This window comes from Mauremys reevesii, linkage group 14, assembly GCF_016161935.1.
Source record: "Mauremys reevesii isolate NIE-2019 linkage group 14, ASM1616193v1, whole genome shotgun sequence".
Lineage (NCBI taxonomy): Eukaryota > Metazoa > Chordata > Testudines > Geoemydidae > Mauremys > Mauremys reevesii.
Genome location: NC_052636.1, coordinates 36,722,766 through 36,748,466, shown reverse-complemented (window position 1 = coordinate 36,748,466; position 25,701 = coordinate 36,722,766). Strand labels below are relative to the sequence as shown.

The window sequence follows — 25,701 nt, the reverse complement described above, 5'->3', positions numbered from 1 at the left end:
TCCCCATAGCCTGCACCCTCCTGCCCCCAACTCCCGAGCTCGCGTGTCCGCACCCCCTGCACCCCCATCCTGCCCCAGCTCAGAGCCTGCCCTCCTCAACCTCCCCATAGCCTGCACCCTCCCGCCCCCAACTCCCCCGAGCCTGCGTGTCCGCACCCCTGCACCCCATCCCCTGCCCCAGCTCAGAGCCTGCCCCCTCCTCAACCTCCCCATAGCCTGCACCCTCCTGCCCCAACTCCCCCGAGCCTGCGTGTCCGCACCCCTGCACCCCATCCCCTGCCCCAGCTCAGAGCCTGCCCCCTCACTCAACCTCCCCATAGCCTGCAACCCTCCTGCCCCCAACTCCCCGAGCCCGCGTGTCCGCACCCCTGCACCCCCATCCCTGCCCCAGCTCAGAGCCTGCCCCTCACTCAACCTCCCCATAGCCTGCAACCCTCCTGCCCCCAACTCCTCCCGAGCCCGTGTGTCCGCACCCCGTGCACCCCATCCCCTGCCCCAGCTCAGAGCCTGCCCCCTCACTCAACCTCCCCACAGCCTGCAACCCTCCTGCCCCCAACTCCCCCTGAGCCCGCGTGTCCGCACCCCTGCACCCCAATCCCATGCCCCAGCTCAGAGCCTGCCCCTCACTCAACCTCCCCATAGCCTGCAACCCTCCTGCCCCCAACTCCCCGAGCCCGCGTGTCTGCACCCCCATCCCTGCCCCAGCTCAGAGCCTGCCCCTCACTCAACCTCCCCATAGCCTGCAACCCTCCTGCCCCCAACTCCCCCGAGCCCGCGTGTCTGCACCCCCATCCCCTGCTCCAGCTCAGAGCCTGCCCCTCACTCAACCTCCCCATAGCCTGCAACCCTCCCGCCCCAACTCCTCCCCGAGCCCGTGTGTCCGCACCCCTGCACCCCATCCCCTGCCCCAGCTCAGAGCCTGCCCCCCTCACTCAACCTCCCCACAGCCTGCAACCCTCCTGCCCCCCAACTCCCCACCTGAGCCCGCGTGTCTGCACCCCCATCCCCTGCTCCAGCTCAGAGCCTGCCCCCCTCACTCAACCTCCCCATAGCCTGCAACCCTCCCGCCCCAACTCCCTCCCGAGCCCGTGTGTCCGCACCCCCGTGCACCCCATCCCCTGCCCCAGCTCAGAGCCTGCCCCCTCACTCAACCTCCCACAGCCTGCAACCCTCCTGCCCCCCAACTCCACCCCAGAGCCCGCGTGTCCGCACCCCCCTGCATCCCAATCCCATGCCCCAGCTCAGAGCCTGCCCCCCTCACTCAACCTCCCCATAGCCTGCAACCCTCCTGCCCCAACTCCCCCGAGCCCGCGTGTCTGCACCCCCATCCCTGCCCCAGCTCAGAGCCTGCCCCTCACTCAACCTCCCCATAGCCTGCAACCCTCCCGCCCCAACTCCCCGAGCCCGCGTGTCTGCACCCCATCCCCTGCTCCAGCTCAGAGCCTGCCCCTCACTCAACCTCCCCATAGCCTGCAACCCTCCTGCCCCCAACTCCTCCCCGAGCCCGTGTGTCCGCACCCCGTGCACCCCATCCCCTGCCCCAGCTCAGAGCCTGCCCCTCACTCAACCTCCCCATAGCCTGCAACCCTCCTGCCCCCAACTCCCCGAGCCCGCGTGTCTGCACCCCATCCCCTGCCCCAGCTCAGAGCCTGCCCCTCACTCAACCTCCCCATAGCCTGCAACCCTCCCGCCCCAACTCCTCCCGAGCCCGTGTTTCCGCACCCCCGCACCCCCATCCCTGCCCCAGCTCAGAGCCTGCACCCTCACTCAACCTCCCCATAGCCTGCAACCCTCCCGCCCCAACTCCCTCCCGAGCCCGCGTGTCCGCACCCCTGCACCCCATCCCTGCCCCAGCTCAGAGCCTGCCCCCTCACTCAACCTCCCCATAGCCTGCAACCCCGCCCCCAACTCCCCCGAGCCCACGTGTCTGCACCCCCTGCACCCCATCCCTGCCCCAGCTCAGAGCCTGCCCCTCACTCAACCTCCCCATAGCCTGCAACCTCCTGCCCCCAACTCCCCCAGCCCGCGTGTCCGCCCCCTGCACCCCATCCCCTGCCCCAGCTCAGAGCCTGCCCTCACTCAACCTCCCCATAGCCTGCAACCTTCCCGCCCCAACTCCCTCCCAGAGCCTGCGTGTCCGCCCCTGCACCCCATCCCTGCCCCAGCTCAGAGCCTGCCCCCTCACTCAACCTCCCCATAGCCTGCAAGCCTCCCGCCCCAACTCCCCCGAGCCTGCGTCTCCGCACCCCTGCACCGCCATCCCTGCCCCAGCTCAGAGCCTGCCCCTCACTCAACCTCCCCATAGCCTGCAACCCTCCTGCCCCAACTCCCCCGAGCCCGCGTGTCTGCACCCCATCCCCTGCCCCAGCTCAGAGCCTGCCCCTCACTCAACCTCCCCATAGCCTGCAACCCTCCCGCCCGCCAACTCCCTCCCGAGCCCGTGTGTCCGCACCCCTGCACCCCATCCCTGCCCCAGCTCAGAGCCTGCACCCTCACTCAACCTCCCCATAGCCTGCACCCCTGCCCCCAACTCCCTGAGCCCGCGTGTCCGCACCCCTGCACCCCCATCCCTGCCACAGCTCAGAGCCTGCCCCCTCACTCAACCTCCCCATAGCCTGCAACCCTCCCGCCCCAACTCCTCCCCGAGCCCGCGTGTCCGCACCCCCTGCACCCCCATCCCCTGCCCCAGCTCAGAGCCTGCCCCTCACTCAACCTCCCCATAGCCTGCAACCCCGCCCCCAACTCCCCCGAGCCCACGTGTCTGCACCCCTGCACCCCATCCCTGCCCCAGCTCAGAGCCTGCCCCCACTCAACCTCCCCATAGCCTGCAACCCCTGCCCCCAACTCCTCCCAGAGCCCGTGAGTCCGCACCCCCTACACCCCCATCCCCAGCCCCAGCTCAGAGCCTGCCCCCTCACTCAACCTCCCGTAGCTGGCACCCCTCCCACCGCCCAACTCCCGCCCAGAGCCCGCGTGTCCGCCCCCCCTGCACCCCGATCCCTGCCCCAGCTCAGAGCCTGCCCCTCACTCAACCTCCCCATAGCCTGCACCCTCCTGCCCCCAACTCCCTCCCAGAGCCCGCGTGTCCGCGCCCCTGCACCCCATCCCCTGCCCCAGCTCAGAGCCTGCCCCCTCACTCAACCTCCCCATAGCCTGCAACCCTCCCGCCCCAACTCCCTCCCGAGCCCGTGTGTCCGCACCCCTGCACCCCATCCCCTGCCCCAGGTCAGAGCCTGCACCCTCACTCAACCTCCCCATAGCCTGCACCCCGCCCCCAACTCCCCGAGCCCGCGTGTCCGCCCCTGCACCACCATCCCCTGCCCCAGCTCAGAGCCTGCCCCTCACTCAACCTCCCCATAGCCTGCAACCCTCCTGCCCCAACTCCCCCGAGCCCGTGTCTGCACCCCCTGCACCCCATCCCTGCCCCAGCTCAGAGCCTGCCCCCTCACTCAACCTCCCCATAGCCTGCAACCTCCCGCCCCCAACTCCCCGAGCCCGCGTGTCTGCACCCCATCCCTGCCCCAGCTCAGAGCCTGCCCCCTCACTCAACCTCCCCAGCCTGCAACCCTCCTGCCCCCAACTCCCCACCTGAGCCCGCGTGTCCGCACCCCCTGCACCCCAATCCCATGCCCCAGCTCAGAGCCTGCCCCCTCACTCAACCTCCCCATAGCCTGCAACCCTCCCGCCCCAACTCCCCCGAGCCCGCGTGTCTGCACCCCCATCCCCTGCCCCAGCTCAGAGCCTGCCCCTCACTCAACCTCCCCATAGCCTGCAACCCTCCTGCCCCAACTCCCCCGAGCCCGCGTGTCTGCACCCCATCCCCTGCTCCAGCTCAGAGCCTGCCCCACTCAACCTCCCCATAGCCTGCAACCCTCCCGCCCCCAACTCCCTCCTCCCGAGCCCGTGTGTCCGCACCCCGTGCACCCCATCCCCTGCCCCAGCTCAGAGCCTGCCCCCTCACTCAACCTCCCCATAGCCTGCAACCCTCCCGCCCCAACTCCCCCGAGCCCGCGTGTCTGCACCCCATCCCTGCCCCAGCTCAGAGCCTGCCCCCTCACTCAACCTCCCCATAGCCTGCAACCCTCCTGCCCCCAACTCCCTGAGCCCACGTGTCTGCACCCCATCCCCTGCCCCAGCTCAGAGCCTGCCCCCTCACTCAACCTCCCCATAGCCTGCAACCCTCCCGCCCGCCAACTCCTCCCGAGCCCGTGTGTCCGCACCCCTGCACCCCATCCCTGCCCCAGCTCAGAGCCTGCACCCTCACTCAACCTCCCCATAGCCTGCACCCCTGCCCCCAACTCCCCTGAGCCCGCGTGTCCGCACCCCTGCACCCCATCCCTGCCCCAGCTCAGAGCCTGCCCCCTCACTCAACCTCCCCATAGCCTGCAACCCTCCTGCCCCCAACTCTCTCCCCGAGCCCGCGTGTCCGCACCCCTGCACCCCCATCCCCTGCCCCAGCTCAGAGCCTGCCCCCTCACTCAACCTCCCCATAGCCTGCAACCCCTGCCCCAACTCCCTGAGCCCACGTGTCTGCAACCCCTGCACCCCATCCCTGCGCCAGCTCAGAGCCTGCCCCCTCACTCAACCTCCCCATAGCCTGCAACCCCCGCCCCAACTCCCTCCCAGAGCCCGTGAGTCCGCACCCCTACACCCCCATCCCCAGCCCCAGCTCAGAGCCTGCCCCTCACTCAACCTCCCGTAGCTTGCACCCTCCCACCGCCCAACTCCTCCCAGAGCCCGCGTGTCCGCACCCCTGCACCCCGATCCCTGCCCCAGCTCAGAGCCTGCCCCCTCACTCAACCTCCCCATAGCCTGCACCCTCCTGCCCCCAACTCCTCCCAGAGCCCGCGTGTCCGCGCCCCACTGCACCCCATCCCCTGCCCCAGCTCAGAGCCTGCCCCCTCACTCAACCTCCCCATAGCCTGCAACCCTCCGCCCCCAACTCCCTCCCGAGCCCGTGTGTCCGCACCCCCTGCACCCCCATCCCTGCCCCAGGTCAGAGCCTGCCCCTCACTCAACCTCCCCATAGCCTGCACCCCGCCCCCAACTCCCCCGAGCCCGTGTCCGCCCCTGCACCCCATCCCCTGCCCCAGCTCAGAGCCTGCCCCTCACTCAACCTCCCCATAGCCTGCAACCCTCCCGCCCCAACTCCCCGAGCCCGCGTGTCTGCACCCCATCCCCTGCCCCAGCTCAGAGCCTGCCCCTCACTCAACCTCCCCACAGCCTGCAACCCTCCTGCCCCCAACTCCCACCTGAGCCCGCGTGTCCGCACCCCTGCACCCCAATCCCATGCCCCAGCTCAGAGCCTGCCCCCCTCACTCAACCTCCCCATAGCCTGCAACCCTCCCGCCCCAACTCCCCCGAGCCCGCGTGTCTGCACCCCATCCCTGCCCCAGCTCAGAGCCTGCCCCTCACTCAACCTCCCCATAGCCTGCAACCCTCCTGCCCCCAACTCCCGAGCCCGCGTGTCTGCACCCCATCCCTGCTCCAGCTCAGAGCCTGCCCCCCTCACTCAACCTCCCCATAGCCTGCAACTCTCCCGACCCCCAACTCCCTCCCCGAGCCCGTGTGTCCGCACCCCCCTGCACCCCCATCCCCTGCCCCAGCTCAGCCTGCCCCTCACTCAACCTCCCATAGCGTGCAACCCTCCCGCCCCCCAACTCCCTCCCCGAGCCCGTGTGTCTGCACCCCCATCCCCTGCCCCAGCTCAGAGCCTGCCCCCCTCACTCAACCTCCCCATAGCCTGCAACCCTCCCGCCAACTCCCTCCCCGAGCCCGTGTTTCCGCACCCCTGCACCCCATCCCTGCCCCAGCTCAGAGCCTGCACCCTCACTCAACCTCCCCATAGCCTGCCACCCTCCCGCCCCAACTCCTCCCGAGCCCGCGTGTCCGCACCCCTGCACCCCCATCCCCTGCCCCAGCTCAGAGCCTGCCCCCTCACTCAACCTCCCCATAGCCTGCAACCCCCGCCCCCAACTCCCCCGAGCCCACGTGTCTGCACTCCCTGCACCCCATCCCTGCCCCAGCTCCGAGCCTGCCCCCTCACTCAACCTCCCCATAGCCTGCAACCCTCCTGCCCCAACCCCCAGCCCGCGTGTCCGCCCCTGCACCCCATCCCTGCCCCAGCTCAGAGCCTGCCCCCTCACTCAACCTCCCCATAGCCTGCAACCTTCCCGCCCCAACTCCTCCCAGAGCCTGCGTGTCCGCCCCTGCACCCCCATCCCCTGCCCCAGCTCAGAGCCTGCCCCCCTCACTCAACCTCCCCATAGCCTGCAAGCCTCCCGCCCCCCAACTCCCCCCCCGAGCCTGCGTCTCCGCACCCCTGCACCCCATCCCTGCCCCAGCTCAGAGCCTGCCCCTCACTCAACCTCCCCATAGCCTGCAACCCTCCCGCCCCAACTCCCCCGAGCCCGCGTGTCTGCACCCCATCCCTGCCCCAGCTCAGAGCCTGCCCTCACTCAACCTCCCCATAGCCTGCAACCCTCCCGCCCGCCAACTCCTCCCCCGAGCCCGTGTGTCCGCACCCCTGCACCCCCATCCCTGCCCCAGCTCAGAGCCTGCACCCCTCACTCAACCTCCCCATAGCCTGCACCCCCGCCCCCAACTCCCCTGAGCCCGCGTGTCCGCACCCCTGCACCCCCATCCCCTGCCACAGCTCAGAGCCTGCCCCCTCACTCAACCTCCCCATAGCCTGCAACCCTCCTGCCCCTAACTCCCTCCCGAGCCCACGTGTCTGCACCCCCTGCACCCCATCCCCTGCCCCAGCTCAGAGCCTGCCCCCTCACTCAACCTCCCCATAGCCTGCAACCCCCGCCCCCAACTCCCTCCCAGAGCCCGTGAGTCCGCACCCCTACACCCCATCCCCAGCCCCAGCTCAGAGCCTGCCCCCTCACTCAACCTCCCGTAGCCTGCACCCTCCCACCGCCCAACTCCTCCCAGAGCCCGCGTGTCCGCACCCCTGCACCCCGATCCCCTGCCCCAGCTCAGAGCCTGCCCCCTCACTCAACCTCCCCATAGCCTGCACCCTCCTGCCCCCAACTCCTCCCAGAGCCCGCGTGTCCGCGCCCCCTGCACCCCATCCCTGCCCCAGCTCAGAGCCTGCCCCCTCACTCAACCTCCCCATAGCCTGCAACCTCCCGCCCCCAACTCCCTCCCCGAGCCCGTGTGTCCGCACCCCCTGCACCCCATCCCCTGCCCCAGGTCAGAGCCTGCACCCCTCACTCAACCTCCCCATAGCCTGCACCCCTGCCCCCAACTCCCCGAGCCCGTGTCCGCCCCCTGCACCCCATCCTGCCCCAGCTCAGAGCCTGCCCCCTCACTCAACCTCCCCATAGCCTGCAACCCTCCCGCCCCAACTCCCCGAGCCCGCGTGTCTGCACCCCCTGCACCCCATCCCCTGCCCCAGCTCAGAGCCTGCCCCCTCACTCAACCTCCCCATAGCCTGCAACCCTCCTGCCCCAACTCCCCGAGCCCGCGTGTCTGCACCCCCATCCCCTGCCCCAGCTCAGAGCCTGCCCCCTCACTCAACCTCCCCATAGCCTGCAACCTCCCGCCCCCTCCAACTCCCCGAGCCCGTGTGTCCGCACCCCGTGCACCCCCATCCCTGCCCCAGCTCAGAGCCTGCCCCCTCACTCAACCTCCCCACAGCCTGCAACCCTCCTGCCCCCAACTCCCCACCTGAGCCCGCGTGTCCGCACCCCCTGCACCCCAATCCCATGCCCCAGCTCAGAGCCTGCCCCCTCACTCAACCTCCCCATAGCCTGCAACCCTCCCGCCCCAACTCCCCCGAGCCCGCGTGTCTGCACCCCCATCCCCTGCCCCAGCTCAGAGCCTGCCCCTCACTCAACCTCCCCATAGCCTGCAACCCTCCTGCCCCCAACTCCCCGAGCCCGCGTGTCTGCACCCCATCCCCTGCTCCAGCTCAGAGCCTGCCCCTCACTCAACCTCCCCATAGCCTGCAACCCTCCCGCCCCGAACTCCCTCCCGAGCCCGTGTGTCCGCACCCCGTGCACCCCATCCCCTGCCCCAGCTCAGAGCCTGCCCCCTCACTCAACCTCCCCATAGCCTGCAACCCTCCTGCCCCAACTCCCCCGAGCCCGCGTGTCTGCACCCCCATCCCCTGCCCCAGCTCAGAGCCTGCCCCCTCACTCAACCTCCCCATAGCCTGCAACCCTCCCGCCCCAACTCCTCCCCGAGCCCGTGTTTCCGCACCCCTGCACCCCATCCCCTGCCCCAGCTCAGAGCCTGCACCCTCACTCAACCTCCCCATAGCCTGCAACCCTCCCGCCCCAACTCCTCCCGAGCCCGCGTGTCCGCACCCCCTGCACCCCATCCCCTGCCCCAGCTCAGAGCCTGCCCCCTCACTCAACCTCCCCATAGCCTGCAACACCCCGCCCCAACTCCCCCGAGCCCACGTGTCTGCACCCCCTGCACCCCCATCCCTGCCCCAGCTCAGAGCCTGCCCCCTCACTCAACCTCCCCATAGCCTGCAACCCACCCCCGCAACTCCCCCAGCCCGCGTGTCCGCCCCCTGCACCCCATCCCCTGCCCCAGCTCAGAGCCTGCCCCCTCACTCAACCTCCCCATAGCCTGCAACCTTCCGCCCCCAACTCCTCCCAGAGCCTGCGTGTCCGCCCCTGCACCCCCATCCCTGCCCCAGCTCAGAGCCTGCCCCCTCACTCAACCTCCCCATAGCCTGCAAGCCTCCCGCCCCAACTCCCCGAGCCTGCGTCCGCACCCCTGCACCCCATCCCCTGCCCCAGCTCAGAGCCTGCCCCCCGCACTCAACCTCCCCATAGCCTGCAACCCACCCGCCCCAACTCCCCCGAGCCTGCGTCCGCACCCCCTGCACCCCATCCCCTGCCCCAGCTCAGAGCCTGCCCCCTCACTCAACCTCCCCATAGCCTGCAACCCTCCTGCCCCCAACTCCCCCGAGCCCGCGTGTCTGCACCCCCATCCCTGCCCCAGCTCAGAGCCTGCCCCCCTCACTCAACCTCCCCATAGCCTGCAACCCTCCCGCCCGCCAACTCCCTCCCCGAGCCCGTGTGTCCGCACCCCCTGCACCCCATCCCTGCCCCAGCTCAGAGCCTGCACCCCTCACTCAACCTCCCCATAGCCTGCACCCCGCCCCCAACTCCCCCGAGCCCGCGTGTCCGCACCCCCCTGCACCTCCATCCCCTGCCACAGCTCAGAGCCTGCCCCCCTCCCTCAACCTCCCCATCGCCTGCAACCCTCCCGCCCCCCAACTCCCCCCCCAGCCCGCGTGTCCGCACCCCCTGCACCCCCATCCCCTGCCCCAGCTCAGAGCCTGCCCCCTCACTCAACCTCCCCATAGCCTGCAACCCCGCCCCCAACTCCCCGAGCCCACGTGTCTGCACCCCTGCACCCCATCCCTGCCCCAGCTCAGAGCCTGCCCCTCACTCAACCTCCCCATAGCCTGCAACCCCGCCCCCAACTCCCTCCCAGAGCCCGTGAGTCCGCACCCTACACCCCATCCCCAGCCCCAGCTCAGAGCCTGCCCCCTCACTCAACCTCCCGTAGCCTGCACCTCCACCCCAACTCCTCCCAGAGCCCGCGTGTCCGCCCCTGCACCCCATCCCCTGCCCCAGCTCAGAGCCTGCCCCCTCACTCAACCTCCCCATAGCCTGCAACCCTCCTGCCCCCAACTCCTCCCGAGCCCGTGTGTCCGCACCCCCTGCACCCCATCCCTGCCCCAGGTCAGAGCCTGCACCCTCACTCAACCTCCCCATAGCCTGCACCCCCGCCCCAACTCCCCCGAGCCCGCGTGTCCGCCCCTGCACCCCATCCCTGCCCCAGCTCAGAGCCTGCCCCCTCACTCAACCTCCCCATAGCCTGCAACCCTCCCGCCCCCAACTCCCGAGCCCGCGTGTCTGCACCCCATCCCCTGCTCCAGCTCAGAGCCTGCCCCCTCACTCAACCTCCCCATAGCCTGCAACCCTCCCGCCCCAACTCCTCCCCGAGCCCGTGTGTCCGCACCCCGTGCACCCCATCCCCTGCCCCAGCTCAGAGCCTGCCCCCTCACTCAACCTCCCCATAGCCTGCAACCCTCCCGCCCCAACTCCCCCGAGCCCGCGTGTCTGCACCCCATCCCTGCCCCAGCTCAGAGCCTGCCCCCTCACTCAACCTCCCCATAGCCTGCAACCCTCCCGCCCCAACTCCCTCCCGAGCCCGTGTTTCCGCACCCCTGCACCCCCATCCCCTGCCCCAGCTCAGAGCCTGCACCCTCACTCAACCTCCCCATAGCCTGCAACCCTCCCGCCCCAACTCCTCCCGAGCCCGCGTGTCCGCACCCCTGCACCCCCATCCCCTGCCCCAGCTCAGAGCCTGCCCCCTCACTCAACCTCCCCATAGCCTGCAACCCCGCCCCCAACTCCCTGAGCCCACGTGTCTGCACCCCTGCACCCCATCCCCTGCCCCAGCTCAGAGCCTGCCCCTCACTCAACCTCCCCATAGCCTGCAACCCTCCCGCCCCAACTCCCCAGCCCGCGTGTCCGCCCCTGCACCCCATCCCTGCCCCAGCTCAGAGCCTGCCCCTCACTCAACCTCCCCATAGCCTGCAACCTTCCCGCCCCAACTCCCTCCCAGAGCCTGCGTGTCCGCCCCCTGCACCCCATCCCCTGCCCCAGCTCAGAGCCTGCCCCCTCACTCAACCTCCCCATAGCCTGCAACCCTCCCGCCCCAACTCCCGAGCCTGCGTCTCCGCACCCCCTGCACCCCCATCCCTGCCCCAGCTCAGAGCCTGCCCCCTCACTCAACCTCCCCATAGCCTGCAACCCTCCCGCCCCAACTCCCGAGCCCGCGTGTCTGCACCCCCATCCCCTGCTCCAGCTCAGAGCCTGCCCCTCACTCAACCTCCCCATAGCCTGCAACCCCTGCCCCCCAACTCCCTCCCAGAGCCCGTGAGTCCGCACCCCCTACACCCCATCCCCAGCCCCAGCTCAGAGCCTGCCCCCTCACTCAACCTCCCGTAGCCTGCACCCTCCCACCGCCCAACTCCTCCCAGAGCCCGCGTGTCCGCACCCCCTGCACCCCGATCCTGCCTCAGCTCAGAGCCTGCCCCCTCACTCAACCTCCCCATAGCCTGCACCCTCCTGCCCCCAACTCCCTCCCAGAGCCCGCGTGTCCGCGCCCCTGCACCCCCATCCCTGCCCCAGCTCAGAGCCTGCCCCCTCACTCAACCTCCCCATAGCCTGCAACCCTCCCGCCCCAACTCCTCCCCGAGCCCGTGTCCGCACCCCCTGCACCCCATCCCCTGCCCCAGGTCAGAGCCTGCACCTCACTCAACCTCCCCATAGCCTGCACCCCTGCCCCCAACTCCCCCGAGCCCGCGTGTCCGCCCCTGCACCCCCATCCCTGCCCCAGCTCAGAGCCTGCCCCTCACTCAACCTCCCCATAGCCTGCAACCCTCCCGCCCCAACTCCCCGAGCCCGCGTGTCTGCACCCCTGCACCCCCATCCCTGCCCCAGCTCAGAGCCTGCCCCCTCACTCAACCTCCCCATAGCCTGCAACCCTCCCGCCCCCAACTCCCCGAGCCCGCGTGTCTGCACCCCATCCCTGCCCCAGGTCAGAGCCTGCACCCTCACTCAACCTCCCCATAGCCTGCACCCCGCCCCAACTCCCTGAGCCCGCATGTCCGCACCCCTGCACCCCCATCCCCTGCCCCAGCTCAGAGCCTGCCCCCTCACTCAACCTCCCCATAGCCTGCATCCTCCCGCCCCAACTCCCCAGCCCGCGTGTCCGCCCCTGCACCCCATCCCTGCCCCAGCTCAGAGCCTGCCCCCTCACTCAACCTCCCCATAGCCTGCAACCCTCCCGCCCCAACTCCCCAGCCCGCGTGTCCGCCCCTGCACCCCCATCCCTGCCCCAGCTCAGAGCCTGCCCCTCACTCAACCTCCCCATAGCCTGCAACCTTCCTGCCCCCCAACTCCTCCCAGAGCCTGCGTGTCCGCCCCCTGCACCCCCATCCCTGCCCCAGCTCAGAGCCTGCCCCTCACTCAACCTCCCCATAGCCTGCAAGCCTCCCGCCCCAACTCCCCCGAGCCTGCGTCCGCACCCCCTGCACCCCATCCCCTGCCCCAGCTCAGAGCCTGCCCCTCACTCAACCTCCCCACAGCCTGCAACCCTCCCGCCCCAACTCCCTCCCTGAGCCCACGTGTCCGCACCCCTGCACCCGATCCCCTGCCCCAGCTCCGAGCCTGCCCCCTCACTCAACCTCCCATAGCTTGCAACCCTCCCGCCCCAACTCCCCGTGCCCGCGTGTCTGCACCCCATCCTGCCCCAGCTCAGAGCCTGCCCCTCACTCAACCTCCCCATAGCCTGCAACCCTCCCGCCCGCCAACTCCCTCCCGAGCCCGTGTGTCCGCACCCCTGCACCCCATCCCTGCCCCAGCTCAGAGCCAGCACCCCTCACTCAACCTCCCCATAGCCTGCACCTCCCCGCCCCCCAACTCCCCCCCCGAGCCCGCGTGTCCGCACCCCTCTGCACCCCCATCCCCTGCCACAGCTCAGAGCCTGCCCCCCTCACTCAACCTCCCCATAGCCTGCAACCTCCGCCCCCCAACTCCTCCCCGAGCCCGCGCGTGTCCGCACCCCCTGCACCCCATCCCCTGCCCCAGCTCAGAGCCTGCCCCCTCACTCAACCTCCCCATAGCCTGCAACCCCGCCCCAACTCCCGAGCCCACGTGTCTGCACCCCCTGCACCCCATCCCTGCCCCAGCTCAGAGCCTGCCCTCACTCAACCTCCCCATAGCCTGCAACCCTCCCGCCCCCTAACTCCCTCCCCGAGCCCGCGTGTCCGCACCCCCCCTACACCCCCATCCCCAGCCCCAGCTCAGAGCCTGCCCCCCTCACTCAACCTCCCCGTAGCCTGCACCCCTCCCACCCCAACTCCTCCCAGAGCCCGCGTGTCCGCACCCCCTGCACCCCGATCCTGCCCCAGCTCAGAGCCTGCCCCCTCACTCAACCTCCCCATAGCCTGCACCCTCCTGCCCCCAACTCCTCCCAGAGCCCGCGTGTCCGCACCCCCTGCACCCCATCCCCTGCCCCAGCTCAGAGCCTGCCCCCTCACTCAACCTCCCCATAGCCTGCAACCCGCCCGCCCCAACTCCCAGAGCCTGTGTGTCTGCACCCCTGCACCCCATCCCCTGCCCCAGCTCAGAGCCTGCCCCTCACTCAACCTCCCCATAGCCTGCAACCCTTCCACCCCCAACTCCATCCCAGAGCCCGCGTGTCCGCACCCCCTGCACCCCATCCCTGCCCCAGCTCAGAGCCTGCACCCTCACTCACCCTCCCCATAGCCTGCACCCTCCCGCTCCCCAACTCCCTCCCGAGCCCGTGTTTCTGCACCCCCTGCACCCTGATCCCTGCCCCAGGTCAGAGCCTGCCCCCTCACTCAACCTCCCCATAGCCTGAAACCCTCCCGCCCCACAACTCCCCTGAGCCCGCGTGTCCGCACTCCCCGTACCTCAATCCCTGCCCCAGGTCAGAGCCTGCCCCCTCACTCAACCTCCCCATAGCCTGCAACCCTTCCGCCCCAACTCCATCCCAGAGCCCGCGTGTCTGCACCCCCTGCACTCCGATCCTGCCCCAGCTCAGAGCCTGCATCCCTCACTCACCCTCCCCATAGCCTGCAACCTCCTGCCCCCAACTCCCCCAGAGCCTGCGTGTCTGCACCCCTGCACCCCCATCCCTGCCCCAGGTCAGAGCCTGCCCCCCGCACTCAACCTTCCCATAGCCTGCAACCCTCCCACCCCAACTCCCTCCTGAGCCTGCGTGTCCGCACCCCCCTGCACACCCATCCCCTGCCCCAGCTCAGAGCCTGCCCTCCTCACTCAACCTCCCCAGAGCCTGCAACCCTCCCGCCCCCCAACTCCCTTGTCCACACCCTAAACTACACTAGTCTCAGCAGGTTTGTCACATCCTGTCCCCTCCCTTTCTCCACCTAAGATATTTCCTGCCTCCCACCACCTCCTAGTGTAGTGAACAGGTTTCAAACCTCGAGCAGGCTCTTACCTCCTAAACAGGGATGGCTGTTTTCTAGTAAAATCACTGAAAGGGAAGGAGAAAACTGGAAAGAGGTTCCTCCTGGCACTCATGTCCGTGACCCTGAATACTCCCTCTGTCCTCAGAGAGAGACCTGGAGAAGGAGACTTGCTGGAGCAAAGCCACAGGGGTCTCTGAGGTTTCCCTGGCCCCTCGCCCCGGTCCTGCCTGGCTGATGTCAGCATCTCTCTGTGAGCTCACCACCTCCCCACCACCTTGGACCAATAGGCTGAGGTCCTGCCAAAGGCCTTTGTGATGTCACTGCCACACCCCTCCCTTGCTGTGCCAATGTCCTGTCCCTGGCCAGGCACTTTGCAGGTTTGAGCTACTCCCTGTGGATCACCCCACTCAAGGAGCGTTCGTTCTAGGCAGCAAGCCGGCTAGACAGGGAAACATCAGACGCTGCTCCCAATGCTACACTCAGTTTTTCAGAAATTACTCAACTTTATGGCCAGAAGAGACCATTAGAGCATCTAATCTGACCCCCTGCATATCACAGGCCTCCTGTAGGACACAAGAGCTACTTTTGGGGCAAACACATTCCAGAAAGGCATCTAATCTTCATTAAATGACATCAAGAGATGGAGAATCCACCACTTTCCTTGGTAGCTTGTTCCTGTGGTGACTCATCCTCACTGTTGAATATTTCTGCCTTAATTGTAATATGAATTTGTCTCTTTTCACTTTCCAGCCACTGGGTCTTGTTAGGCCTTTCTCTGCTCGATTCAAGAGCCCTTTAATACCCAATCCTTTCTCTCCATTAAGGCACTTCAATACTTCAATGAAGTCACCTTTCAATCTTCTTTTGATCAGCTAAACAGGTTGAGCTCTTTCAATAGCTCACTAGAAGGCATTTTTCTCCAGCCCTCAGAACATTTGGTGGCTCTTTGCTGCCCCAGCTCCAATTTCACAATATCTTTTCAAATGAAAACACCAAAATTGGAGGCAGTATTCCAGTATCAGTCTCACTGATGCCGTGTCACCTCCTGTGACTTTACTGACATAATCTGTATCTGTATAGATCACCGTTGCGACCACTGTTCTTTATTTGCAGCCAATATTGTATAAAGGTTGTTGTGTAAGGGGTGTATGGAGAGGTTCTGATTGGCTGATAATGATGCTCTCTCTAGATGTGTATCATTGTTGTAGTTAACATTATGAATATTGGTTCTATGCTGCCTGTATTTCAAACTTGTGCTCTGCTTCTGGGGATACCCCAGGCAAGTTGGTGTCAGTTCTGCCTAGCCGGCTTGATGCAGGTTAGGCAAATGTGATAACCACTATACTACAGAAACTCCATTACAGTGCCCTGCCCTGCTCTCAAATTCCCTACACTTTGGTGGTGCTCACCCTGGCACACACCGAGGGGCGAACCTGGAGAAACTGGCAGCAGCTCTCTGATGGGTCAGCTGGAAGAACAGAGGACTGGAGCCAGGGATCAGGAAGTCGTCCTTACATCACCCTTGTGACTCTAGCTTGAAGGGGAGCTTCTTTTTCTTCCCCTTGCTGAGAAGCAGCAAGAGAAGAAAGGTAGGTCAGGTGGGCCAACTGGGTGCAGAAGCCAATGCTGCCTTTTCCTGCAGTAAAGCCCAAAATGAGGGACTTGCATTGAGTAGAGGCAGTGCTGGGCTTCCAGGAAAGAGCCCACTGCTGCAGCACGAGGATGAAACAGCCTGCTGAAGCCTGGGATTGAACCAGGGACCTTTAGATCTTCAGTCTAACGCTCTCCCAACTGAGCTACTTCAGCACCTACAGGGGCGTTTTTGGGCTGCTGCTTCTCACCTTGAAGTTTATTCTCCATAAACCATCTCTCCAGTCAACAATGGCCAATGCAAGATGGACATCGCTTGCTATTTTAGCATTTGGAAACATCATCAACTAGTCTCTGGATCTCTCAAATGCTGCACTTCAGTTCATGGGGGAAAGGCGAGAGACGCGACCTTTGAACAAAGGGCCTGGGGTTAACATCCTAACGCTGTCTGTCTCTGACTGTAACACTATTTAATACCGGCCCACCCTGTGCTGGTGAGTGCTCCATTGCTAGATGTTAGTACATTTCAGTTACTGTCAAAATTAAAAGTTTCTATATGCTTAAAAGAAATGATTTTTTTCTTTTGCTTATATGTGGCATGAATAAATACTGATTTACACATCCTAGCATGAACATTTATTGTCTTATATGATAGAGAAAATCATGCATCCAGATTGTGCATCCAAATCATGAAATGAGCTACAAATGCAATAAAAATAAGGTATTCAACGGTTTAACATATGGAGCGGGGCTGGGGGGCACTGAAGACACGTCTTGCCTGGGACGCCACTTGGTCTAGGGAGGCCCGTCAGGGAAAGCAGGAGTTAGTCTCACACGCCTATTTCCAGGCTGTAATCTGTGGGTGCCCTGCTCTGGGGAGGAATCATGGCAGCCCAGACTCAGGGCTGGAACAGGCCCCGGATTGAGGGGGTGGCTGCAGGGTTTGCAGCGCTCTGATGTCTCAGACAATGTGTCTCCCTAAAGCCTCAGATCTGTGTCCCCAGAAGGCTCCTGCGCTGCCTCCGCTCCTTTCACAGTCTATAGCAAGGAGCAGCAGGGTCAGGGATGAGCCATAGGCACTAGTTGGGGGGCAGAGGCTTCAGGAGGAAACCCAGCCCCCAGAGCAGAGGGGGATAGGAGGCTTTTTCTCTCTCCTTAGCCACAGGCTATAGCTCCGAGAGCTCTGTGAAATGCCTCCCCGCCCACAGCCTGGGGAAGGGGAAGGAGTCTCAGGTTCTAGCTCGATTTGGAGGAGGATCACTGGACCCTAGAACCACTCGCTGCCCTTTCCCGGAGAAACCTGTGATGCCCAGAACGGGGCTGAGATAAATGCTGACAGGAGCCAGGAATTGCTCCCCTGGAATAGCAGCAGGACTGGGCAGCTGGAAATCTCCCCAAAGGAGCTGAAGCCTTGGTGGGTCAGACATAGATGCCCCAGGTACTGCATGGGGGGGTTAGGTTTGTTTCTGGACAAGAGCAGTGAGAGTTTTATTGCCTCAACATTTCTGTAGAAAAATTCAGACCCAAAGTGTGTGTGGTGGGGAGGTCGATAGCGGTTTCTTTGGGTTTGGTTTAGTTTGTTTTCTCATTCTCGTTGTAAAAGCCCTGGAGCATTTTGATGGGAACAATGTTTGTGGAAGGCCAAGGACAAGTAAGAAAAGTTAAAAATCTGCGTTGGAGTGAGGGGGTCTGTGTGGGCCAAGGCAGGGGTGGAGATTTTCATGGGGAGGGGGTTAGGGGATAAACGAGAGGCTTTTGCGGGAACACAGGGGGATGTTTTGCAGTTTAACCTCCCCACTTTCCTGTGCTGCTGCCCAGCTCAGGCCCCACTGACACCGCTGTGACGAAGTGGGAATTTTCTGGATGTTTTGTTTGCATCTTGTGTGTACCTCAGTTTCCCCTATTTGTTGCACGATTATCTAGGTTAAAGGTCCAAAATGTGGGGTGCCCCCTGCCAGGGGGATGGAGTAACATTCAGGGGGATGCAGCTGGGCCCGGGCCAACCCCCATGGGGGTGGGGAGGAGGAGCCACCCAGCTCCACTCTTGGCTCCAGCTCTGGCCCCTGCCTCTGGCCGGGACAAGTCGGAGAACAAAGAACAAGCTGGAGGCCAGGTGAGCAGGTTGCCAGGGAAACAGGACAAAGGACAGACGAGAGGCAAAGGGCCTGGCTGAGTCGGGCTGTTGGTAGCAAGGAGTCTGCTGGGCTGGGGACTCGAGGGGAGAGCCCAGGCTCTGAGTTCGGGGTCTGCACAAGATGGACGTTGCTGAATCTTCCTGCTTCTTGTGTGAACACAGAACTTTCCCAGGCTGGATTCCAGACCCCTAACAAACCTTCTGTTGTACAGTGCTGGCTGAGAGTCACTGGCGACTGTGGAAGTTGGGGGTGCAGGACTCCCCTTCGTGGGGGGGTGGTGAGGCTTTCCGAGGTGTCCGACTCAGGTGGACTCACTGCAGGAAGCTCCTGGTGTGGAACAGGGGGGCTGAAAGGTCCAAGGTCAGTCCCAGGAGGGGCTGAAGCCAAGGAGGCTTCCCCCAGTGAGAGCGTCCCCTGGGGGGGTCACACTGAGGAGGCTCCTGCCTGGGTTTGACTCCGAGCTGTTCCAGAGCACGGAGCCTGTGTGCCCGTCACAGCCCCCCAGCATGTGACCTACAGGCTCCACTCTGGCATAGCTCCCTGTCCCTAGGCTTTAGCATCACTAGCCCCTGCTTAGTGACTAGGGGTCAGTTTAGGGCAGCGGACCCCAAAATGTGGGGCGTGACTCCTAGGGGGACACAGAGGAAGATTGATGGGGCACCTCAGGGCCTGAGCCAGCCCCCATGGAGGGCAGGGAGGGAGCCCCACTCAGCCCCACTCTGTCCCAGCTCTTCCCCAACCCCACCCTCAGCCTGGGCCCCTGGCTCCCAGCCCGGCCTCGACCCCTTACCCCTGTCCGCACTCCCTCGCCCCAGCAGCAACGGCCCCACTCCCAGCCCGGTTCTCGACCGCGGCTTCCGAGGGGCCACAGCCATGGATACGAGGGCGCAGTGTGAAATGTTTGGGGACCACTGGGTTAGGGTGACGTCCTCAATCGCTTCTCTGCAGTCCAATGAAAGCGATTCCTCACCCACCCACCCCTCCGTCAGGACGGCCTAGGTACGTTCTGCTGCCCTTCACTCGTACAGGAAAGAGAATAACATTTCATTGCACTCAATGCTAAAGTGATTTGCAACCCACCACCATCCCAAACTGGTCATTTTGGGGAAGCGGCCCCACCATGCTGCATAGCTAGGCAGAGTAGGGGTGTCTGTGCAAACACGGCCTGTTCCTGAAGTCTTCCCACAGCTCCTCACTAGATGTGAGGGGGGAGCTCATTCAGCTCCTGCTTACGCTTAGTATTTAAAAACTCCTTAGTGGCCTATCTCTGCCGGCCTTAGATTTCTCCTCCTGTCTCTGTCTTAGCAGCTCAGATGAGGTGGCCGAGTGGCTAAGGTGATAGACTGCTAATCCATTGTGCTCTGCATGCAGGATTCAAATCCCATCCTCATGGGATGCATTTAGTCTTCACTCTCCTTTATAGACAACCATCTCCCCCCTTGGTACAATGACAGATCAACCAATGTTGCTTCTTGCAAACAAAAACCTTCTCAGAATCTCAGCTGCCCCCCCCCCCACTTGCTTCAAATAAAATGTCTAAATCCCAGATTTCTAAAAAAATTCTCTAGTCCTGCATTTCTTAGTTTTTATCTCAAAGGGAATAATCTTCCCCCAAACACCCTGGGACCTCCCCAAATAATTAAAATACCCCCAACCTGAGCAAGGCCACAACAGTGAACCAGAGCTAGTGTCTAGACCAAGCTGTTCTGAAGGAGACAACTCAACCATTTTCTCTCTGCTTCCCTTGGCAAAGTCTGACTGAGAAAACAAAATTCCCCAAACTGAAAATTTTCTGCTGAAAAACCACTACTAGTCTGTTTGGGGACTTTGGTTTGAATGTACTATTATTATTCTCTTCTGATTTCTGAATCAGTTTTGTCATCCAGGTGTATTTCCAGCTGTTGAGTTGTGGGGGAGAAAGGCTAACTCATGATGTCTCTACCCCCGCTTTCATAGTTTCCTCCAACTGGCTAGGAAGTACCTTTGCTAGGATGTGAGTCAAGCAGTGCCCATTGTCGCTGTGCTATCTCGGAGAAGTCTGCATTGTACACGGTTCCTGGGATAGTCCTTGGGAGTGTGGATCCCTTTAATGGGCCAGCAGCGAGTCTGGCTCCTCCATTGTCACACCTGAAAGGCTGGTGGTGGGCATTTCCCAACCTCATCTCAGTAACACACACAGAGCAAAACTTCCCAGCCAATGCTACACACACAATCCAACACAATAGTAATGTTCAACAGACCAAGATTTTTGAAATGATACCTCACCAGGCAGACTTTGTACAAACCGTATCATCATTATATGAGACTGGTGAATATGGGGCTTCCAGGGTGCTGCTTTGAGCACAGCGAGCCACCCCTGGGCTGACATTGCAATGGAGACGTACCCTTAGAGTCCATCTCTCCTGGGATAAAGATGGCAGCAGGGCTGGCCTGGACCATCTGACGTGGGCTCATGGAGCTAAAGCTGAGAGGCTAAAAACTGTGGTGCAGATATTTGTGTTCACACTGAAGCCTGGGTTCAGAAACCCTCACCCCTCGTGGGGTCTCAGAGGTTGGGCTCAAGCCCATCTGTCTGCACTGTAATTTTATAGTCTTGCAGCCCAAGCCCCATAACCCTGAGTCAGCTGACCCGGGCTTTATGACAGGTGCCCTGGGTGTTTTAATCACAGTGTAGACATAACATTAGGCTACGTCTCCAGTGCAATGAAACACCCATGACTGGCCCATGTCACATTAATCAGGGTCATGCGGCTTGGGCTGTAACGTTGCAGTGTCCGTGTCTCGGCTCAGGCTCAGTCCCCTGCTCCAGGAGCCCAGAAGGTTGGGAGGGGGTTTAGCAAGTGGAAATGGTAAAACCGCAGGGGAGTATTACCCTGGACTCATGGCATTTCTCCATCGGTCTGTCTGCTTTGGGGCAGGGACAGAAACACGTCCTGCTGCTTTTGTTATTTCAAAGGGCGGTTTAGGATTTTCATTCGCAGACACAGTGCACAAAACAGGACTCAACCCTCGGCATAAACTAAACGAGCTGCCCACAGATTATGGCAGCCACAATGAGCATTTGGTGAGAGAGCTCAGACCTGCCCCTGTCCCAGAGGGACGGGGTCATCTGAGAAGGAACTGGACCACTGACCTATCAGCTCCTAACTCCCAAACTTTCAGTAACTATCCTCAGTGCCTGTGAGTGTAATTTAAACCATAAGAAAAACCACACTAGGCTAGACCGAAGGTCCATCTAGCTCTGAATCTTGTCTTCTGACAGTAGCCAATTCCAGGTGCCCCAAAAGCAACTAAGTAAGGTACCATTGGAACTTGAACCCAGGATCCCCTGTATACAAAACAGTGGTTTTAGCCAGCTAAGCCATGGTGCCTATAGTTGCTGAAGGGATCCTGTCTGCACACACCTGACTCTCTGCCAACCTCCATCTGGGCCTGACAAGCTTTGCTGGTGTTTGTATTCAGTAAAGCAGAGGAGCAGGTGAAGTTTTACTCCCAAGGTTCTTTGGACAGGTCTACACTACAAAATTAGATCGGTGTAACTACATTACTCAGGGGTGTAAAAAATTTACTTCCCTAAGCAATGCAGTTATATCAGCCTAACCCGGTGCAGATAGCGCTGTGCCAACAGGAGGGCTTCTCCCATCAACATAGCTTGGGGAGGGGCTTGATTAGTGAAGATGAAGAGAATAGGTGGCCCATGGCTCTTGCATTTGGGGAGGCTGGGTGTGAGCGCTGGAAGCTCCCTGGAAGTGGGGGGCCCATTGGTGTCCAGACCATGGCACTGCCCCCCCTTCTCCTCTCTCTGAGGCCCCACCTGCGCTCCCCCCTTGCTCCTGTTTGGCCACTTCCCACCCTCGCTCTTCCTCTTTGGCTGAGGACGGCTGAGCCACCTCTCGCTCGCTCCTCTCCTCCCCCAAGGCCTTCCTGCCTCCTGCTCGTGCCTCTCCACCCGCTACCACAAGGTCTGCCCACCAGCTGCCACCACTCTGACCCATCCCTGCAACCCACCCTGCCCACCACCCACACCTCTCTGCCTCTCCCCTGAGACCTGCCCTGCCCACTGCCCCCACCTCCGAGACCTGCTCTGCCCACCGCTCGAAACTCTCTGCCCCTCCCCTGAGACCCACCCTGTCCACGTCTTTCTTCGGTCGTCTGTTGTTATTCCATGAAGCATCAAGAATGGAATAAAAAGCTGAGTTTACTCCAGGGTGAGGAAACAAAGAAGTCAACAACCCCCCGGCATTGCTGCTTTAGTTAAAATGTTTAGTTAAAACAGCTATTGAATGTCCTCCCTATGCCCCTTGTGTCACCAGAGCACATCCATGCTAGCAGTTCGTGGATGGCAACAGAGAGCAGTGCACTGTGGGCAACTATCCCACTGTGCAACTGGCTGCAGGGTGTTTTGGGAAGGGTTTGCAATGCCTCACGGAGTGGTACAGCATCACATGATGCAGGTTTCTCTATCCCACCGTTCCACGGGCATCTTACTAGATTGCCAGCTGCTTTTCAACTGCGGTGTGCGTGGCGGGGTAGAGACTGTTTGTGTTCTGGGGAGAGACAGTGTGTGTGCTGGGGAAGAGTGAGTGTGTTGAGTTAGGTAGGAGCGGATCATTATTATCCCTACTCGAAAGAGAGAGAAGCTCAGGCTGAGAAAGGAGAATTGACTTCTCTTAGGTCACACAGCCAGTCAGGGGCAGAGCTGGGAATAGGACCCAAAAGCCCTGATTTTCAATCTAACCATCGGATCTTTAATTTCAGACACTGAATGACCTGAATAACGTGCTCACAGATGAGCTCCAGACTAACAACAGTGCACACTAATTATTCAGCAAGTATTTGAGAACTGCAACATTTGAGAGAATCATGAACTGCTCAGAGACCATTAATGTAGAGAAGCAGCAAAATTCATCAAACATAGAACTGGTTCTGACTTATTTCCTTGGTCTTAAAAGAGAACAACAAGGACCTGAGTCTCCTCCTGTCAATAACCCCTGCTCAGCCAATCAGCGTAGAGACTGAGGGCGGGAGGCTGAGGGTTCTCACCAGAGAGCCCAAAGGATGGCCCAGGTCATTGGTGGGGATCACTGCCCGAGCACTATTTCAGCCCCACATTTTTGGGTGGACCTCCCACAGTGGGAGCTGCAGAGCACTCCCCCGCAACACACACACACACACACCCCTACCTCCTGGTGTTGGGAGGAGAAAAGGAAAAAGGACAAAAGAAGCAAGACACAAAGAGAAAGGAGGAGGGCGGGTGGGAGGAAAAGGGGAAACAAAAAGGACAAACCCCAATGTCCCCAGTGATTCTAAGGGGCAAAATCCCAGGTGCGGAATAAAATTCTGCCTCCTTAAGCTCGTGTTTTCCATGCCTAGAATAGAACTCTCACCAGCTGGATCAGACTGAACAGGTTTCAAAGCTCCAGGAGGCTCTTACCTTCTAAACAGGGACGGCTGTTTTCTAGTAAAATCACTAAAAGGGAAAGAGAAAACTCGAAAGAGATTCCTCCTGGCGCTCACGTCCGTGAACCCAAATACTCTCTCAGTCCTCAAAGAGAGACCTGGAGAAGGAGACTTGCTGAAGCAAAGCCACAGGGGTCTCTGAGGTTTCCCTGGCCCCGCGCCCCTGTCCTGCCTGGCTGATGTCAGCATCTCTCTGTGAGGTCACCACCTCCCCACCACCTTGGACCAATAGTCTGAGGTCCTGCAAAAGGCCTTTGTGATGTCACTGCCACATCCCTCCCTTGCTGTGCCAATGTCCTGCCCCTGGCCAGGCACTTTGCAGGTTTGAGCTACTCCCTGGGGATCACCCCACTCAAGGAGTGTTCGTTCTAGGCAGCAAGCCGGCTAGACAGGGAAACATCAGACGCTGCTCCCAATGCTACACTCAGTTTTTCAGAAATTAGTCGACTTTATGGCCAGAAGAGACCATTAGAGCATCTAATCTGACCCCCTGCGTATCACAGGCCTCCGGTATGACACAAGAGCTACTTTTGGGGCAAACACATTCCAGAAAGGCATCTAGTCTTCATGAAATGACATCAAGAGATGGAGAATCCACCACTTTCCTTGGTAGCTTGTTCCTGTGGTGAATCATCCTCGCTGTTGAATATTTGAGCCTTAATTGTAATATGAATTTGTCTCTTTTCACCTTTCAGCCACTGGGTCTTGTTATGCCTTTCTCTGCTCGATTCAAGAGCCCTTTAATACCCAATCTTATCTCTCCATTAAGACACTTCAATACTTCAGTGAAGTCACCTTTCAATCTTCTTTGATCAGCTAAACAGGTTGAGTTCTTTCAATAGCTCACTAAAGGCATTTTCTCCAGCCCTCAGAACATTTGGTGGCTCTTTGCTGTCCCAAACTCTAATTTCACAACATCTTTTTCAAATGAGGACACCAAAACTGGAGGCAGTATTCCAGTATCAGTCTCACTGATGCCGTGTCACCTCCTGTGACGTTACTGACATAATCTGTAACTGTATAGATCACCGTTGCGACAACTGTTCTATATTTGCAGCCAATATTGTAGAAAGGTTGTTGTGTAAGGGATCTATGGAGAGGTTCTGATTGGCTGATTATAATGATGCTATCTGTAAATGTGTATCATTTTTGTAGTTGACATTATGAATATTGGTTCTATGCTGCCCGTATTTCAAACTTGTGCTCTGCTTCTGGGGAACACCCCAGATAAGTTGGTGTCAGTTCTGCTTAGTCAGCTTGATGCATGTTAGGCAAATGTGAGAACCACTACACTACAGAAACTCCATTACAGTGCCCTGCCCTGCCCTGCCCTCAAATTCCCTGCACTTTGGTGGTGCTCACCCTGGCACACACTGGTGGGCGAACCTGGAGAAACTGGCAGCAGCTCTCTGATGGGTCAGCTGGAAGAACCGGGGACTGGAGCCAGGGATCAGGAAGTCATCCTTACATCACCTTTGTGACTCTAGCTTGAAGGGGAGCTTCTTTTTCTTCCCCTTGCTGAGAAGCAGCAAGAGAAGAAAGAAAGGTCAGTGGGGCAACTGGGTGCAGAAGCCAATGCTGCCTTTTCCTGCAGTGAAGCCCAAAATGAGGGACTTGCATTGAGTAAAGGCAGTGCTGGGCTTCCAGGAAAGAGCCCACTGCGGCAGCAAGAGAGATGAAACAGCCTGCTGAAGCCTGGGATTGAACCAGGGACCTTTAGATCTTCAGTCTAATGCTTACCCAACTGAGCTACTTCAGCACCTGCAGGGGGCCTTTTTGGGCTGCTACTTCTCACCTTGAAGTTTGTTCTCCATAAACCATCTCTCCAGTCAACAATGGCCAATGCAAGATGGACATCACTTGCTATTTTAGCCCTTGGAAACGTCATCAACTAGTCTCTGGATCTCTCAAATACTGTGCTTCAGTTCATGGAGGAAAGGCGAGAGCAACCTTTGAACAAAGGGCCTGGGGTTAACATCCTAACGCTGTCTGTCTCCGACTGTAACACTATTTAATACCGGCCCACCCTGTGCTGGTGAGTGCTCCATTGCTAGATGTTAGTACATTTCAGTTACTGTCAAAATTAAAAGTTTCTATATGCTTAAAAGAAATGATTTTTATATATGGCATGTATAAATACAGATTTACACATCCTAGCATGAACATTTATTGTCTTATATGATAGAGAAAATCCTGCATCCAAACTGTGCATCAAAATCATGAAGTGAGCTACAAATGCAATAAAAATAAGGTATTCAATGGTTTAACATATCGAGCGGGGGTGGGGGGCACTGAAGACACTTCTTGCCTGGGATGCCACTTGGTCTAGGGGAGGCCCTGTCAGGGAAAGCAGGAGTTAGTCTCACACGCCTATTTCCAGGCTGTAATCTGTGGGCGCCCTGCTCTGGGGGAGGGATCGTGGCAGCCCAGACTCAGGGCTGGAACAGGCCCCGGATTGAGGGGGTGGTTGCAGGGTTTGCAGCGCTCTGATGTCTCAGACAATGTGTCTCTCCC

General features: G+C 61.1%; 1 protein-coding gene and 2 non-coding genes across 3 annotated transcripts in view; all 3 read right to left on the bottom strand.

The window, feature by feature from the left end:
* Window positions 1-25,701, bottom strand: part of LOC120381602 (zinc finger protein 850-like) — a gene marked incomplete at its 3' end in the record, with an annotated part of 176,908 nt that overhangs the window by 69,373 nt on the left and 81,834 nt on the right. The gene's annotated exons all lie outside the window — the stretch shown is intronic.
* On the bottom strand, window positions 15,736-15,808 carry TRNAF-GAA. Its single transcript has one exon. It is a non-coding gene; the product is annotated as a tRNA-Phe (tRNA).
* On the bottom strand, window positions 24,874-24,946 carry TRNAF-GAA. Its single transcript has one exon. It is a non-coding gene; the product is annotated as a tRNA-Phe (tRNA).